This window comes from Aegilops tauschii, chromosome 5, assembly GCF_002575655.3.
Source record: "Aegilops tauschii subsp. strangulata cultivar AL8/78 chromosome 5, Aet v6.0, whole genome shotgun sequence".
NCBI classification, from domain to species: Eukaryota; Viridiplantae; Streptophyta; class Magnoliopsida; order Poales; family Poaceae; genus Aegilops; species Aegilops tauschii.
The window spans coordinates 191479778-191498364 of record NC_053039.3 but is presented as its reverse complement, the minus strand read 5'-3'; positions in this window follow the sequence as shown (position 1 = coordinate 191498364).

The following is an 18587-nucleotide window of genomic DNA, read 5'->3' as shown; positions in this document are numbered from 1 at the left end:
TACGGTGGCCCGTCCAGTGGGTCCCTACTGTCAGGTGGAGGAATCATTATTTTGCGCGTAATAAGGAGGCACTTCCTTGATGCGGCCGTTGACCCAGCTGTCAGCCTCTCCATGTACAGTACTCTTTCGATGGAAGTCGTTCCTTGACCAGATTGACCACACCACGCCGAGAGCACCAAGGCGATGGATGACGGCGAGGCCTAGGAAGGGGACGACATGGAGCTGGGAAAGACGTGGTAGTGGATGCCCACGCGGAGAGGAGTACGAGGGTTGACTGGTTCGGTTGCGGTGTGAGGTTGCCGTCACCGCAGAATAACAAGGGTTGTGGGTGAGTAGTGGGATGGCCTGGCCAGAGGTTGGAGTAGGGTGGGGCGGTCAGGCCTGCGCGCCAGCAGAGCCGACCACGGGAGGCAGGAGCAGGCGGCACGACCGGCGCTGGTTTGGGCGGCTAGAGCAAGAAGACCAGAGGTTGAAGAAGCACTACGGCCATTGGATGGACATCGTATGGTCACTGGAGCTAGAATCATTCATATTGACTAAGTTGACAAAGCCCTCCATCCGTGTCAGTAGGCCCACAAGTCAGCCTCCAACTATGGTGGGTCCCAGATAGCAGGGGGAGTATTCATTTTTGTGTGCATTGACCACGCCGGTCTGAGCGCGTCCAAGGTGGTGGACAACAGCGAGGCTTCGGATAGCAACGAGCCGGAGATGGGAAGGCACGGGAGTGGAGTCGCAGACGGAGAGGTGTACGAGGGTTAACTGGTTCTGGTGCGGCGTGGTTTGGCAGTCGGTGGAGAAGAACAGGAGGTGTGGAGGGATGGAGGGATGGCCTGGCCGACGGTGGGGTAGCGCTTCACAGTGAAGCGTGCTAAGCAGAGCTGCTAGCAGCAGGAGGCGGGAGCAGGTGGTCCCGGCGGCGCTGGAGGAAGAAGATGAGAGATTGAAGGTGGATGCCGGTCGTTGGATGTAAATCCAACGGCTATTGATGTCAGAATCATTTGTTGACTAAGTTGACAACGACTTGCGTTGGCTTCGACCTATTGGCCCACATTTCAGCCTCCAAAAATATGGCACATATTCAACCCATTTTTTCAGAATTTACAGTCCATTTGATCTTTTTTTAGAATTACAGTCCATTTGCTGGGTTGGGTGAACAAATAATGTAGCATCCATGCAGCCCATTTTTTTTAAAACTAGAACCCATTTTCACTTTCTTGAAATACATGAATTTGCTGGTTGGCTGAACAAATAATGTAGCATCCATGCGGCCTAAAAAATTACAGCCCATTTGCACTTTCTCGAAATACATGATTTTGCTGGGCTGGTTCTAATTATAATGTTGGGTTGGGCGCAACAATGTTATCAAAAAATAAACAGGGGCTGAGCATTTTGTTATAAATATATTTAAATAATAAGTGCTTTATTATTACATTGGTCCTTAAATCTTACCAAGATTTTGTACACAATCACCGGGATTTTCTTGCCTTAATGTAAAAAAATCCAGGATTTTATTGTTAAAAAATTATTTTTATAAGATAATAAGAGGTGGGATATTGTTTTCTTATATATGTAAGTATCTGTTAAATATATGATGACAATAACAATAATATATAATAACATATAAAATAATATAAATATATAAAATATAGTTAGAAGGGAAACATAAGTTGGACCTGTCGTTCCTATTCTTATATAGAAAAATAGAATAGACCTCTGCATTTTCTTCAAAAAAAAATATAAGTTGAGTTGCGGATGTTTCAGGAAAAATAAAACCTAGGATGGGAGGTCCATAGGTCGGTAGATACATGACGGCCCTCAAGAAAATACAAACCGGCATGTCGTGGGCTGCGCATGTTAAAAAACAAAGCCTAGACGGGGCAGCTCACAACCCAACTGATACTTGCTGGCCCACTGATAATAAATGATACCTGCCAGCTCCCCAGCTTCGTTGAAAAATTATCTCCTTTAGTAACTACGTTGAAGCACCTCAAAACAAAATGTAACTATGTTGACAAACCCGTGGGCCCTAATGTCAGCATAGCATTAGGAGGAAGTATTTTTTCAATGAGGCACTTGGTTGCATATGGCCATAGACCTGGTGGGTCCCGACTGTCCGCCTCTCCACATACAGTCCTCCCCAAATTCCTCTCGTTTGTTCAGCATGTTCACAGCGGCAGACAACGGCGGCACGGCGAGCACACAAAGGCGGAGGACGAGAACGAACCACCAGAGCCGGGGAAGGCATGCTACAGTAATGGTAGGTGTTGTGCCTTATTTCTACCGAAACTACTGAACTAGCCCAGTGGCCAAGTAACCCTACGCGACTGTTGTTCCGCCCGGGTTCGATTCCACCTGATGCAGTGAAAATATCTCCAATTTGTTTGCCTCTGCCATTATTGACATGTGCGTCCCCATTGTCATCTACGCACACCACGTCCAACACTTGCCAAAACTTCGTCCCTCGTTTTCTCTGTTTTTCGCACACTCGACATTGTGTGGGCATTTTGAAAATAGCATATCTTTTTGACCGTGCATCATATGAATATGTGCTATGCATTAATGTTGATCGACATGATGTTAACTGGTTGGTAGTTCCATTTTCGACCATCAATAAAACTTCCAACATATGTTATCCCTGTTTGAAAAGGGTGTGTTAATATAAATGCTCTGCCTCTGAAACTTACAGTTTCTTATCTAAAACTGAAACTTGCAGTTTCTTCTCTGAGAATCAGATTATCTGCACTTTTATATGAAACTACATTTTTAAGTGCTAAAAATAGATCTCTAGAATTCATCAAATACTTCATATGCTCAATACTACAAATCTGAAATTCAAAAGACATTCATATCTGAAAGTACTCTTAAAATACAGAACACAAAACACAATTCACAACCTGCAAATACTGACAACCCTAAGCTCCTCCCGACAATTCACAACCTGCTCGACTATTGGGTTGGGGGCAGTCCCCTCCTATTCCTCGGCGGCAGACAGCCGCCCCGTGAGACGATGTGAACGGTGAGGGAGAGGATGGCGGGAAGCGTCGTCGGGCCAACTACTTTTCTCTTCTTGCAGTTGGGTTCGGTCGACGAAGACTCCACCGGTTCGCTCTGGCATGGCACCCTCACAAACGGCACCCTATAGATGCTCGATCCTTCAATCTCTGGTGGATGCTCCATCTTGGATCGGTACTCCCACCACCGCTGCCTCATGATCGGATTAGGTGAATCTGTCTGCTCCATGGCCCAGAGGAGCAGCTCTATGCACTCCCGCGCGACTCCCTTTGGGAGTATCGCCGCCTTTTCGCTGTGTTGTAGATATTTGGCCATGGATGTCACTGTCGCGGCTAGTCGGTCCTTGTTGTCAAACCAAGACTGTATCTCCAACATCCTAGCTAGCTTCACAGGGTCGCCGTCTATGATCCTCACGTATCAGTTGTACTCCTCCATCAATCTACTTCTCCACAACACCTTCACTCGCTGGTGGTGGTTTTTGAATGGAAGAGGAGAGGAGCGGTGCTGGTTTTGGATTAGAACGGGAGAGGAGCGGCGCTGGTTTTGGATTGGAACAGGAGAGGAGGGGCGGTGGTTTTAAAATGGAAGAGGAGAGGAGCGGCGCTGGATTTAGATTGGAACATGAGAGGAGCGGCGGTGGTTTAAGAGGAGAGGAGCGGCGCTGGTCTTGGAAGTATTTTTTTGTTTTGCGTATTTTGGGTCAAGGTTTGACCATGTACTGTATTTGACAAGCAAAATGTGAATGCATGTCACCAAAAAATGTATCGTTTGGTTCGTATCTGAATGTACTTTCAAATTATATTATTTTTGCAACGTATAACATATATTTTATTTGTGAAAATCATGGTAAATTATGACCCAGAATAAAAGCGACACTAGTTAATGTGGGGTACGCTCCTCTCCCTCTTCCTCTTCATTGCAAAACCATGGTAAATTATGACCCAGAATAAAAGCGACACTAGTTAATGTGGGGTACGCTCCTTATGTGTGAAAATCATGGTAAATTATGACCCAGAATAAAAGCGACACTAGTTAATCGCTGTCGTACGCTCCTCTCCCTCTTCTCCATTGCAAAACCACCTCCTCTCCTCTCCATCATCTCCATTCCAAAACCACCGTCTCGCCTCTCCCTCTTCTCCATTGCAAAACCACCCCCTCTCCTCTCCATCTTCTCCATTGCAAAACCACCATCTCGCCTCTCCCTCTACTCCATTGCAAGACCACCGTCTCGCCTGTCGGCATCCTGGGAACGGGGGTACCCAGACTTGCCTACCTGCAGCCCACGGCGTGGCTCCGTCAACGGCCCAGTACGGCCCAGCTTCAGCAGCAGCAGCTCAAGACCCTCGCGAGGGGCCAAGCCTCGCGAGGCGGACGACACCAAGACCTCCCTGGGGGTGGCCTCAGTAGGCTGGCTCCTGAGGAGCAGAGATATCAATGCAAGGTGCACCTCGCGAGGTTCACATGACGTGAGCCGTGACGACCAAGGCCAGGCGGGCGCCAATGAGCGCAGTGTACCAGTTTCCTCTTCGGTGCTAAGGAGGCAAGCGCAGGCGCGGAGTCCCGAGGAATCAGGCAAAGGTTTCCATATCAATGCAACGAGACCAAGACCGCCAGGACGGCAGGACGGAGGTCATCGCGGAGCCCACCGGAGCGTCACCACCAGAGCCTTTGCAGGCAAAGACTACTTTTGTCAGGATAGCTTGTACTAGTTGTTCCCCTTCGAATTTGGCCGTTGTGGGATCCCTTCCCGCCTACATTTGGGAAGAGGACCAAGGCCACTATAAATAGGACTTAGCCACCACCATAGGGAGGGGATCAATTCCACCCCGAACCACATCACTAGCTCAGCGAGCCCAAGAACACCTCACCTCCGGAGGTTGTTCATCCACTGTACTAGTTCATCCTCAGCCCCTCGAGGCAATCCACCACAAAGCTGGAGTAGGGTATTACACCTCAAGGTGGCCCGAACCAGGATAAACAATTGTGTCCCTTGCCCCTTGGGTTCGTCGAGCTAGGCCGTGCGATCATCAAGTACGCAGATAGGGAAGAGAGAGTTATTCACACGCACCCCAGAGTTCGAACCTCTCAAGGGTCTGCGGTACCCCGAATCCGACATTTGGCGCGCTAGGTAGGGGTGCGTCGAAACCTCTCCTCCATCGACCGACTCGCCGCCGCTCCACTGTTTCCATGGCTGATGCTCGCCGAGCCCGTATTGAGCATCGAGCCGCTCTCGTCGCTCGCGTCGCCCAGACGGCACCTGTCGACGGGCCTCCCTGTCATTCTCCATCACCCGCCGCCAACGCCGCCACCGGCCCGGCGGGGCAAGAGCAGCAAGCTTCGTCCCTGCACCCTTCTGTGCGGCGGGACGGACGCACCGCCACCCCATCGCTGACTCCGGCCAACTTGTCATCCCACGCTCGTCACGGTCCGGCAAACGCGCAGGCTGCGTTGCTCATGGCATGTGAGCTCCTGCGCTACTGCCCAGTCGACGACCTCTATGAAGACTGGCTGGACCGCATCGCCGAGCTTGTCAGCACCACTGGGGGCTCTCCTGCACCGTCCCTCTCGTTGCCTCGCCCACCGCCCGCTGCGGGCGACGTAGCCCATGGAGCGCCTCCACCACCTCCCCGTCAAGACGTCGTCCTCAGACCAAGGCGCGTGGCCCCGCGGCGCGACCCACCGTGCAGGGCGCCCGCACGTGAAGAAGAAAGCTGCTAGGAGGTCCAGTGGCCGTGGGAAGGTGCTCCAACGCTCCCTCCGCCGCCGCGTCAAGACCGCGCGCCGCCTACAGTGGTGGCGCGCGAGTGCCAAGACCAGGCTCCGCCTCCACGACGAGCTCCGGTGACCACCGCAGGCTGCCGCGCCTTCACCCCTGAGCTAAGTAGCGTCGTCTGGCCGGGCAAGTTCAAGCCCGACCTGCCTCCATGCTATGACGGCACTCCCGACCCTGCGGAGTTCCTACAGGTCTATGAGCTGAGCATCGAGGCGGCCAGCAGTGACGAGAAGGTCATGGCGAACTGGTTTCCCATGGCCCTCAAAGATGGTGCACGCTCGTGGCTCTCTAATTTGCCCGCGGGGTCGATCTCCTCTTGGGGTGAGATGCGCAAGCATTTCGTCGCCAACTTCTAGGGCACGCACGACCGCCTGCCTGCTGCTGGCAACCTGCGGCGCATCAAGCAGCAGCCAGGGGAGACCCTGCAGAACTACATCCAGCACTTCAACAGCGTTCGCCTCAAGATCCCCAAGGTTTCGGACGAGGCCATCATCTCGGCGTTCTCCGATGGCATCCGCGATGTCAAGATGAAGGAGGAGCTCGCCATCCACGAGGACCTGTGTATGGCTCTGGAGATGTTCAACATGGCAACCAAGTGCGCGAGAGCTGAGGAGGGGTGTCTCCCCCTCCTCGAGCTCCCCGCAGTCGACCCAGAAGACAAGAAGGCCAAGGTCAAGGACGTGAAGCGCAAGGGAGCTGCCGTGCTCGAGGCAGAACCAGAGATCAAGTGCGGCTGTGATCACCCGGAGTCATCCAAGGGCAGCCGCCCGTTCTGCGTCTTTCACAATGTGCACAGCCACAACACTAATGACTGTCAGGAGCTCAGGGCCATCCGCGATGGGCGCCTCAGTCGATGCCCCGAGCGCAACGAACGAGGCTACGGCCGCGGAGGAGGCAGAAGTGGAGGATGCTGGGACGACCGCGGCCCCCGCCAAGAGTGGCGCGACCAACCTCGTGAGGACCGCTGGCAAGGCCAGCCTCGCGAGGGCGCCTAGAGGGACTAGCCTCGTGAGGACCGTCCTTAGGGCAACGCCGGCCTCCCTCCGCTGCCACTAGAACCAAGGAGGAACGACCACCACCACTAGGACGAGGGGGCTGCGGGCTTCCAGGAGCCTCGCGCCATCACTTGCATCTTGGGTGGCGCTCAGGCCCAAGCCTCCCAGCGCATCTTCAAGCAGTTCACTCACGAGGTGAACGCAGCCCTCCCCAGGCTTGAGGCCACGCGTCCGCTCAGGTGGTCCAAATGCACCATCACCTTCAGCTCATCCGACCAGCTCAAGTGCACGGCGACTGCCAGGGCCCTCCTGATGCTCTGCTCGCCTGTGATCAGCAATGTCCTTGTCACCAAGACCCTCATCGATGGCGGTGCGGGGCTCAATGTTCTTTCCATCGAGATGTTCGACCGTCTCCAAGTGCCATATGATCAGATGCAGCCCACCAAGCCCTTCTCAGGAGTGACTGACGGCTCCGCCACCCCGATAGGGCAGATCCGCCTCCCTGTCACCTTCGGCCGGCGTGACAACTACCGCACCGAGATCATCGACTTCGACGTCACCCACATCCGCCTTCGGTACAACTCCATCCTTGGATATCCGGCCCTGGCCAAGTTCATGGCGGTGACCCACCACGGCTACAATATCCTCAAGATGCCAGGGAACCGCGACATCATCACGATCGCTTGCGAGGAGAAGGACACGGTGTGCTCCCTCGAGCGCGCCTACCAGGCTGGGGCAATTGAAGACCCAGACAACGAAGGCGCCATCTAGCCTCCTGAGGTTTTCCCCAAGAAGAAGAAGTAGTTGCTCCACCAAGAGCCTCAGGAGAGCAGCGTCTCCAGCTGCACCACCACAGGACCTGCGCCCACGGACAGGGCGCCTCCCTCCCTCGCATAGGAAGGTGCGCCCGGTGCCCTCCTCAGGCTGGGCTCGATGGCTCTCTTCTGGAGGGCCTCTGACTTAGCCAACGTCACGAGGGAGGCACTCTGGCACCACTTGGAGGCATGCTTCATCACACGCTTCGCTCACGAGGGCACAAGGCACGGGGTGCCGGGTGCTTAGGAGTTCATCACCAAGACGACCGAGGAGCTTCAAGAGGCAAGAGCCATGCGCGGCGACCGCTGCCCGCAACCTGGCGCAGCTCCTTGTCCTGGCAAGGACGACGAGCTGTGCGTCTGCGTCAACATCCCAGGGCTCTCCTTGTTCTGGCCTTCGCGCGTTGGTCGGTGCGAGGGTCCACCTGACAGCTATGTTCGCATGCCGTTCGGCTTGCCGAACGCAGCTGTTACCTTCCAGTGTCGCCTGCGGAGTGCTCTGGCGGCTCAGAAGGCCAGGCACCAGGCAGTCCTGGCAGAGACGGCGATGGTTCCTCGCGAGCCCCCCGGACCTCCAGAGCGTCCCGAGGTTCTGGACCCAGGCGGCTCGTGAGGAGCGACCTCCTTAGCACGCGTCTTCAGCTGCTTCAACATCTCTCTAGCAACGGTGCCAGGTGACATTTTTTGGTACATTCAGTTGGGGGCGGCTCTCGGGCTGCATTATCCCCAGGTCGCATGGGCCTGTCCCAGCGAGATGTATCTTTTGCATCTTTAATTTACTCTGTTGGGGGTGCCCCTCGGCCTGCATCATCCCCAAGCCGCATGGGTCCGTCCCTGCGGCATGTATCGTTCTTGCATCTTTCTGAACTAGCTTGCCTCCTTCCATAAGATGGCTTATGTTGTTACTTGCTTGTCTGTTGCCCTTCGTGGCCTCACGCGATGCCGACCGGCCTCCTGCTCATCCCGCAACGGGGGCTACACATGTTGGCACGGCGCTTGTGCTCGGGTCCGTCCCTGCAACGCTGACAAACCTGAGAGATCGAGCTCTGGCTCACGGCCCGCCCCAAGCACGTCACCTCACTAGATCCTCAGTGCCTTCATCTTCTTGCGAAAAGAGCATCAGCAGGACAGCAAACATATTCCCCCCTCGAGCTAACCTGCAGGAACCTCCAGAGCTTAGCTACGGGTGGCCCCGCCACCTGCCCCCCTTTTTTCACGCGAATCGCTTGCACGTTAAAGGGGGGGCTCCTGAGCATCGCGTCTCAGGAGCTCCTACTGACTCTCCAGCCCTCACCCCCTGGCCTTGACCACGGCATCACGACCTGGCATACCAACGGCGACTGAGCCTCGCTCGAGGGTCGGGACCCGAGGACGTAGAGCATTTAGATGAGCGAGAAAAGGGGAGGCCGGCAGGAGCCCTACCTAGTAGCACCGCCGTTGAAACGTGAATCGGACGCCGCGCAAGGAATCACCTCAGGCTCGTTAAGATAAGTCACATATTCGTGTTAGTGCGATGCTACTGTCTGGAATTTTTCGGCTCTCGCAGCTTTGCTCCGGCAATGCCGCCATCCTTTTCGACCTCCAGGAAGCTGCTTGCACGCCAAAGGAGACCTCTTGAGCATCGTGCCTCAGGAGCTCTTACCGGACCTTGGGCCACTCACCTCCTGGCCTTGACCATGGCATCGCAACCTGGCATACCACCGCGGCCGAAGCTTGCCTGGGGATTGGGACCTGCCAGCATAGAGCGCTAAGCTACCGCGAGAACGAAAAGGGGGAACAATGCCGAAGCAAGACACGCAGCCACAACTTGATAGTAGGAATAATAAACATTGGAGCAAAAGCATTACAGGTTCTTTACACACCCCCACGGGGTTCGTCTCGATTCCTCGCAGGGAACAAAAGAAGAAAAACCCCAAGGAGCCCTGACTACGGGCGCCACCACTGACGCCATCATCAACAGTGGGCCACGAGAGGCCGATGCCAACCCCATCCAGGTCATCGGCAACACCGAGCGGATGCCGCTGCTGCGCTCTGGGCACGGCGAGAGCTCGGAGGCACGTAAGTGTCGTCGCTTGACTCTGGGGACTCGCTAGGCTCAGGAGAGGCGCTGGACTCCCAGGAGTCGTCGCTGCTGCTGGAGGAGCTGTCGGCAGGACTAGGGGCGGGTTCGACGCCTACTGCCGCGTCCTCCTGGCGGCCCCCTCTAGGACGGCACTCCAGGCGGCGGCCTTCCTCCTTGAAGACCTTGAAGAACAGGGTGGAGGCGCCATCATACTCGAAGTGGATGGCGAGGGCCCCTTCCGCGCGGCAAGCGTGGGTGACCTCGCCCCATCCTTAGGTGATGAAGATCTTGCCTTGGGGGACGACCTCGACCTCCGCCCCCATGGCTAGGTTGCAGCACCCGGCGTGCTGCAGCCAAAGCTCGAGTTACCCCCTCAGCGGCATCTCATCGGGGAAGAACCGCGGGAGCTGAATCCATGTGCGCGGGGGCATCGCCGCCCACACGATGAAACCGCGCGAGGAGCCTTCGGCGTGGGTGCGCGGGCCTGCAGCCCGCGCGGCCTCAGCCTAGCCACCACTGCCACGGCCGGCATGGCACAGGGCGCTGCCACCTCCTCCGGGGCCTTGCGCCTGAGCGTACAAAGGAAGCAGGTAGCCGAGAGGAGGTCGCTCGCACCAAGGCCGCGTGACCACTGGCCTGTCGTCGGCGTCGCGGGGGCGGCTCAACCTCTTCTTCGGCGGGAGCGGCCCCTGCTCCTCACGGGGAGTTTTCCCCTTCTCCCCTGCGGAAAACCTCCTAATCAGCGCCATGGGAGCTGCGGCAAGACGGCGAGGCGGAAAGGAAGAAGAGAGAGCGTGCGGTGAGAAGAAGGAGATGAGCAAGGGGGGCTCCGCCCCTCTACTCATTTATAGCCAAGAGGAGGCCAACCGCCGGCCTCCACGATCGTGCATAATGATGGTTTTTCCCTGCGTGCAGTAGGGTCTCGTCAAGTCGAACGATTGTCGAGGTAGCATGGGGAAGCGGAGGTGCCCACGTCCCATCAATCGCCACACATCGACCGAGGCCGCAGGCAGTTAGGGCCCGCGGCGCTCTGACCTTGCCCCTTGGCTTCGCCTCGAAGCCAAGTCCGAGCGCGCCTTGGGCCCGGGGGCTACTGTTGGCGTCCTCGCAACGGGGGTACCCAGACTTGCCTGCCTGCGGCCCACGGTGTGGCTCTGTCAACATCCCGGTACGGCCCAGCTTCAATAGCAGCAGCTCAAGACCCTCGCGAGGCGGACGACACCAAGACCTCCTTGGGGGCGGCCTCACTAGGCTGGCTCCTGAGGAGCGGAGATACCGATGCAAGGTGCACCTCGCGAGGTTCACATGACGTGAGCCATGACGACCAAGGCCAGGCGGGTGCCAGCGGGCGCAGTGTACCAGTTTCCCCTTCTGTGCTAAGGAGGCAAGCCCAGGCGCGGAGTCCCGAGGAATCAGGCAAAGGTTTCCATATCAGTGCAATGAGACCAAGACCGCCAGGACGGCAGGACGGAGGTCATCGTGGAGCCCACCGCAGCATCACCACCAGAGCCTTTGCAGGCGAAGACTACTTTTGTCAGGATAGCTTGTACTAGTTGTTCCCCTTCGAATTTGGCTATTGTGGGATCCCTTCCCGCCTACATTTGGAAGAGGACCAAGGCCACTATAAATAGGACTTAGCCACCACCATAGGGAGGGGATCAATTCCACCCGGACCACATCACCAGCTCAGCGAGCCCAAGAACACCTCACCTCCTGAGGTTGTTCATCCACTGTACTAGTTCATCCTCAGCCCCTTGAGGCAATCCACCACAAAGCTGGAGTAGGGTATTACACCTCAAGGTGGCCCGAACTAGGATAAACTGATGTGTCCCTTGCCCCTTGGGTTCGTCGAGCTAGGCTGTGGGATCATCGAGTAGGAAGATAGGGAAGAGAGAGTTATTCGCACGCACCCCAGAGTTCAAACCTCTCAAGGGTCTGCGGTACCCCGAATCCGACATTTGGCGCGCGAGGTAGGTGTGCGTCGAAACCTCTCCTCCGTCGACTGACTCGCCGCCGCTCCACTGTTTCCATGGCTGATGCTCGCCGAGCCCGTGCTGAGCGTCGAGCCGCTCTCATCACTCGCGTCGCCCAGACGGCGCTCGTCGGCAGGCCTCCCTGTCGTTCTCCATCACCCGCCACCAACGCCGCCACTGGCCCGGCGGGGCAAGAGCAGCAAGCTTCGTCGCTGCACCCTTCTGTGCGCCGCGACGGACGCACCACCACCCTATCGCTGACTCCGGCCAGCTTGTCGTCCCATGCTAGTCACGGTCCGGCAAACGCGCAGGCTGCATTGCTCATGGTGCGTGAGCTCCTGCGCTACCGCCCAGTCGACGACCTCTACGAAGACTGGCTGGACCGCATCGCCGAGCTTGTCAGCACCCTGGGGGCTATCCTGCACCGTCCCTCTCGTTGCCTCAATGTAGCCCATGGACCGCCTCCACCACCTCCCTGTTAAGACGTCGTCCTCGGACCAAGGCGCGCGGCCCCATGGCGCGACCCACCGCGCAGAGCGCCCGCACGCGAAGAAGAAAGCTTCCAGAAGTCCAGCGGCCGCGGGAAGGTGCTCCAGCGCTCCCTCCGCCGCCGTGTCAAGACCGCGCGCCCCCTGCAGTGGTGGCGCGCGAGTGCCAAGACCAAGGCCAGGCGGGCGCCAGCGGGTGCAGTGTACCAGTTTCCTCTTCGGTGCTAAGGAGGCAAGCGCAGGCGCGGAGTCCCGAGGAATCAGGCAAAGGTTTCCATATCAGTGCAACGAGACCAAGACCGCCAGGACGGCAGGACGGAGGTCATCGCGGAGCCCACCGGAGTGTCACCACGAGAGCCTTTGCAGGCGAAGACTACTTTTTCAGGATAGCTTGTACTAGTTGTTCCCCTTCAAATTTGGCCGTTGTGGGATCCCTTCCCGCCTACATTTGGGAAGAGGACCAAGGCCACTATAAATAGGACTTAGCCACCACCATAGGGAGGGGATCAATTCCACCCGAACCACATCACCAGCTCATCGAGCCCAAGAACACCTCACCTCCTGAGGCTGTTCATCCTCTGTACTAGTTCATCCTCAGCCCCTCGAGGCAATCCACCACAAAGCTGGAGTAGGTTATTACACCTCAAGGTGGCCCGAACCAGGATAAACTGATGTGTCCCTTGCCCCTTGGGTTTGTCGAGCTAGGCCGTGGGATCATCGAGTAGGCAGATATGGAGGAGAGAGTTATTCGCACGCACCCTAGAGTTTGAACCTCTCAAGGGTCTGCGGAACCCCGAATCTGACATCGCCTCTCCCTCTTCTCCATTGCAAAACAACCCCCTTGAGGCAAAAGTCAAGCGGAGGTGGTGGGCGTACAGGTCGAAGGTCGAGCATCCAGAGGATAACGGATCGATCGTGTACGGTGTGCCGTTCGTGAGGGTGCAGAGCCAGCTGGAGCCACAGGAGTATTCGTTTTGCCATCACAAGAGGAGGTCGGATGGCGCGACATCGCTTCCCCGCCGTTCTCCACGGTTCCGTCGACGCTTGCCTCGTTTCAACGGTGGCGGTAGGGTTTAAGGTAAGCTTCGCACTAACCTAATCTTCCATCTTCTCATGCTTACAGTCAGTGTGACGGCTAATGAAAATCATGCTTACAATCAGTCTTCGAGTACTACGCCAATCACCCTAAAATAGCTATGGACCAAAAACAAAGTTGTGACACTATGTAGAAATAAAGAAAAATAGATTGGTGCTTCTTTCAAAAAAGAATACTCCCTAGAAAAGTGCCAATATAAGCTACTAGTATTTGGTTAGAGGATTTGCTGCCGAGAAAGATTCGTCCACAGAGAGTGCCACACATCCCACTGGTGGTGGTGGATGGCAATGCTTAGATGGAGCATGGTTGGTGTCGGTAATTTTTTACTTGGCACACCTCGCACTCTGCATATATTTTCGGTTCCATCCGTACATTTGTGCAGTTCCACCAAAATGCAGCTGAATAACCCTATTTACACAGATAATGAAAAAGCATGATACATTATAGTGGCACTAGTTGATGAAACATACACTAATAAATAGAAGGAAATATTTCCATAGTATCATAGTATGCCATGCTGCAAGGGCGAGATGCGCCCTGCGATGCCTCATATGATAGGCCTCATACTGGAAATCGACCCAATTCTCCCCGATACACCATCTGTCAGTGATGAACATCAGTGTATAGCGGTAGTACAAGGAGGGGCCTTGAGGCATTCCAATCTATATTTTTGTGCGTATCCACTAAAATTAAGCACCCCCGTTTGCACAAACACTTAAACATTAACAATGGGACTAATTGATGAAACATATACTAACAAAGAGAAGCACTTTCTTTATCTACATTGGAAATGAAATGATAGAGAGGACACTCGCTCTATTTTAACTGTATTATTACTTCATTTAATCAGTGGCACTAGGGTCGAGCAGGTCGCAAGCGAGGTGTATCATGCGTCGCAAGGATGGAGGCCTGGGGTGCTTACACTGGGATGCTGAAGCTGGCTCTTTCAGTCCCTATCTCCCCCCTTGATGTTTCTGTGGTAGCATTTGGGTTGTAATCCAAACTTGGTCGAGCTGGTGCTGCGTCCCCCTACCTGCCTAGCTTATGTGGCAAATTTGTCTCCTGCTATAACTCAGTTCGTTCTAGTAGTAGTTGCATAACTGCCCATTTACACTGAGATGTTGTCGAATAATAGTTCTCTATGGTTGGGTTTCTTTAATGAAATCGGAGGAAACCCCCTCTTTCGATATATATAAAAAATCAGTGGCATGAGCGGTGCCAAAATATTGCCTCAAATTAATAATGCCACTAGATTAAGGTGCAAAATAATAACATTACTGATTTATCATGGCAGTGCTAAAACAGTAGCACAATAGCAGACTCAACATGCAGGATCTTTGGCAAACGGTCGGACCAAAAAGGAACATACCTCGTGATGGGAACCATACTGCAGTCAACGCCATCGTAGAAGGGATGACACCAGTCACCAACATGCATGATTCAATTCATGGGACCTTTTTGTGCAGTTCACCCAAAATGAAGCAATCTCCCATTGAACTAGCAGCTTCTTCTTCATTAGTTGCAATAAAATTGAGCAACATCAAGGTTGGTTGTGAAGCTCATGGAATGTTCAACTATAATTTGGATATCATTTGTGTCGTTCAACTAAGATCAAGCATGAAATGTATATCTCTGTTTGCACAAAAAGGTGGAAAGGAGGGTGACTAACAAGTACGAAACATACATCAAATGAAAAGAAGCATGTTCCTTATCTGAATGGCGATCCTACAAGGACAGTAGCAATTTCTAAAGCAGCGGCATTACTAGATATTAGTGTGGGCATTAGGATTGACTATGACAACCGTCAAATAGGACATTACTTTAATGGTGCCATTGCTTCATTTTACTAGCAACATTAATTAATAGCTGCTAAAAAGTTGGTATTTGGGCACGGGAGAGTAGGCGGACTAGGACAGTTGCATTTCTAATGAAAAGAAGCAACTTATCTTAATGGGAAATTTAGCAGGGCATCAAAAACAGTGCCATTGATTCATATTACTGGAGGCATTACACTGAAAACAACATTGGTTTAACGTGTCCTTACTTCTAACAGTGCGACTGCTACATTTTACCAGTGGCATTACATAAGAGGGGCTCGGGGCAACAAACATCAGAATAGGATATCTGGGTTGGTCCCATTTTTGTTTGGTATAGCCACCTTATACTGTGTGAGGCTAGCAAATCTAGTGCTGGACATACTCTATTAACTTGTCCCCCAGTCCCCACTTTCTTTCCTTTTTCAACCAATAGATCGGTTTATATTGAGTTTGTACTACGTTTCCCTTTATTTCCCTATTAGACCAAGAGACCAGTTGGATAGCCAGTCTCTGCTACTTTTCGCCCCCATTATTTCCTCTTTCGACCAAGTCCTAGATTCAGGTAACAAATCTTCCCTCACCCCCACCCCCTTTCTTCCCTGTTCGAACCAATTAGTACTAGATTCGACTGCATGAACTAGTTTTACCTCTTAACAGTAAAAATTTAGGTGGCTTTCGAACAGCCGATCGATCCTATCTACGAGGGGGCCTGAGAAATAGTAAAAGATAGAAATGCAGCAACGTCAGGAACTGGGGAAGTAGAGCAAGGCTGGTTTCGAAGGAAGTTATACCTGAGGGCCGCCGGGATGTCGCTAGGTGGGCGGCGGGAGGCCGGATCTGCCCATACTACGGCAGCGAGGAAGAAGGGGTCGGAGGCCCTCCCTAGCCAGCGCTGCGTGGGAGAGAACGGCAAGGCACGCTGATTGGGATGCGCCGACAGTGGGTAAGAGTCGTCACCAAGGACGACCGCGTGAACATTGCACCTTCTCACCTTCCCTGGCGGAGAGGATCCGGCTGGATCTGTGACCAGTGGTGAGCAGAGAGTGTGTGGCCACCATTGTCGTGTTTAGATCTGGAGAGGACGAGACAGTGTGAAGAGAGCAACACTAGCAAGCAAGCATGGAGGCTCCTGCCTATATAGTGGAGTAGTTTTCTTTTATCTACCGGAGTCGGCTTGACCTCGTCAATGACTGTTGAGAAGTCTTCATGCACGTGCCTCGGAGGCGCAGCTGTCCTCATTTTGATCTGAAGCACCGGATTAACATATAACATGAAAAATTGTCACATGACAAGAAACCATAACCTCACTGCCCCAAGGAGACAACATGAATCCCGACGAACAAACTAGACGAGGATCAAAGCTCAAACCAAAGATAAACTCGTAGAAAAGGGGTCCATCGATAGATGTCCTAATTAACATAGCCGGCTTGACCTAGATGGCAGCCAAGTAGTCTTCGTGCATGTGCCCCCAATGACCAGCGCCTTGGAGGAACTCAGTTGTCGTTGTTTAACCCTCGCAGTGATCTGAAGCACATGACACCTAATATTGCGAGATGACAAGAACCTTTTTTAGATTTCTCATCAGAACTACAGCCATGTACAACATAGCCTGCACGATATGTAGATGATAGCCAATCTAGCCGTCTGCTGGATTCTGGTCACATGCATGGACGAACTGATCTTCCGTGTCATGCAGGGATCGTCCAGGCACCGACGTCTGTACAACACTGCTCCATTACTATCGTTCTTCTCCCTCTCCTATTAACTCAGCTGACTTGCGGGACCGGGGAGTATGTCTATGGTCGGTTCTCAATTGCGGTCCCACATGTGTGTGCAAACGCAATATGACGCGCGTTCCATTCGAAGAGCAGCGTGCCAGACCGACCGACCGTCTGGGGTGCGACGCGAACGCGATGGGCGTGTTGTATACATATGTGCCACCGTTTTCTTGAGGCTTTGCTCCATCGCGCAATCCATGGATACAAAATTATATTTAAAAGTCGAGAGTGGGGCTTTTCCCGCACGGTAGGCGGGGCAGTTCCGCCTAGTCGGTTCGACAGAGAGGCGAGAAGATGAGGGAGTAGGCATCTGCAAACATAGGGTTGTGTGATTTGATGGCGAGTTATTGCTGGACAGGTGGGCCCCTGTGATTTGACTTGCCATTATCATTTTAACCGCGGCGCTACGACCGGCGTGAGTCTCCCGATCCCTGATCACCTCCATGGTATACAGGTGCCAAGTACTGTACTCCTTACTCCTTTTTGCAAATGCAATAAATACTACTCCCTCTCTCTCAGTCCACAAGGCATGCGCGTACCTCTAGGTCGTCAATTTGACCAACCTAATACTCCATCCTTTCCGGTTTATAGGGCTTATCTCAAAATTTTAGTTTTCCCATTTTATAAGTCACAATTAGGTTGTTCCCCATCACATTTTTAGATTTCAAGGTGCAATAAATCATTGCATGCAAGTATTAAGAGAAAATTGACCAATGCATGTACTTTATGCATGCATGCATTGCAATTAATGCATTGGTAAACACACATTTTTGAACAAAACAAGCGCATTAATTGAGTGGTTTTGCAAACTACAAAAATTGTTTCACCACTCACCATCTACCTTGGTTGGTGAGATTTTGGAATTGAGCCCTATAAACCAGAAAGGAGGTAGTAGAAGTCATATATTAAAAAAAATACATTATAAACTTCAGATGTTCTATTTTCAAACGGTATAATTTTTGTGTTATATAGTTTATATTACGGTGATAAAATTGACAACCTAGGTATACGCGCAGGACTTGTAAACTGAAATGGAGGAAGCACGATGAAAGAGATAGAGAGAAGTAAAAAAAATACTCTTATAGCCAACCTTACAACTAACCTTGTTGTATGAGTGACTAAGTGATGACTATGTATGACATGCCAACATCAGATAGCCTAACGCACCTGGACGGAGGAAGTAGTTTCATGCATGCAAAATAGGCAAAAAATGCTCATTATAGCCGTCTGAAATCTCCAAGGGTGCGACCGCGCGAGCGAGGCGACTGTCGTGGTAGGCGCGACCATGATACGGGCTGCTGACAGCCCTTTCATCTGAGATCGAACGGTCGCTTGCTAAGTTGCTGAAAATTTGCAGAATAATCCTCCAGGATAGGATATTCACCCATAGGTCTAGAATCATGCCATGCAACCATTCGATCTCAAATCCAAGGGCTCTTGGAAGCCCGTATCATGGGAGCATGGAAAGCTTTGTATCACCTGTAATTTTCCCGACGCTTGACGTGCGAACACGCAGATGCATGAAGCCATTTAATTGGGCGTCTAGTAGACATGACATCTAATTGGGCCCCCATAGTATTGTGCATGAATCCATTTATCCACCGGGCAAGCCACTACCCTGCCGTTCGCATGCCCCACTCAGCATTTTTACAATCAGAAAACCGCTAGCAGTTCGCTCCTACTCATCCCCGTCCGTCCTTTAACATTACGGCAGTTCGCTCCTAGTCGTCCCATCCTTTCACATTACAGCAGTTCCACTAATCCTAACCCTCCTCCCA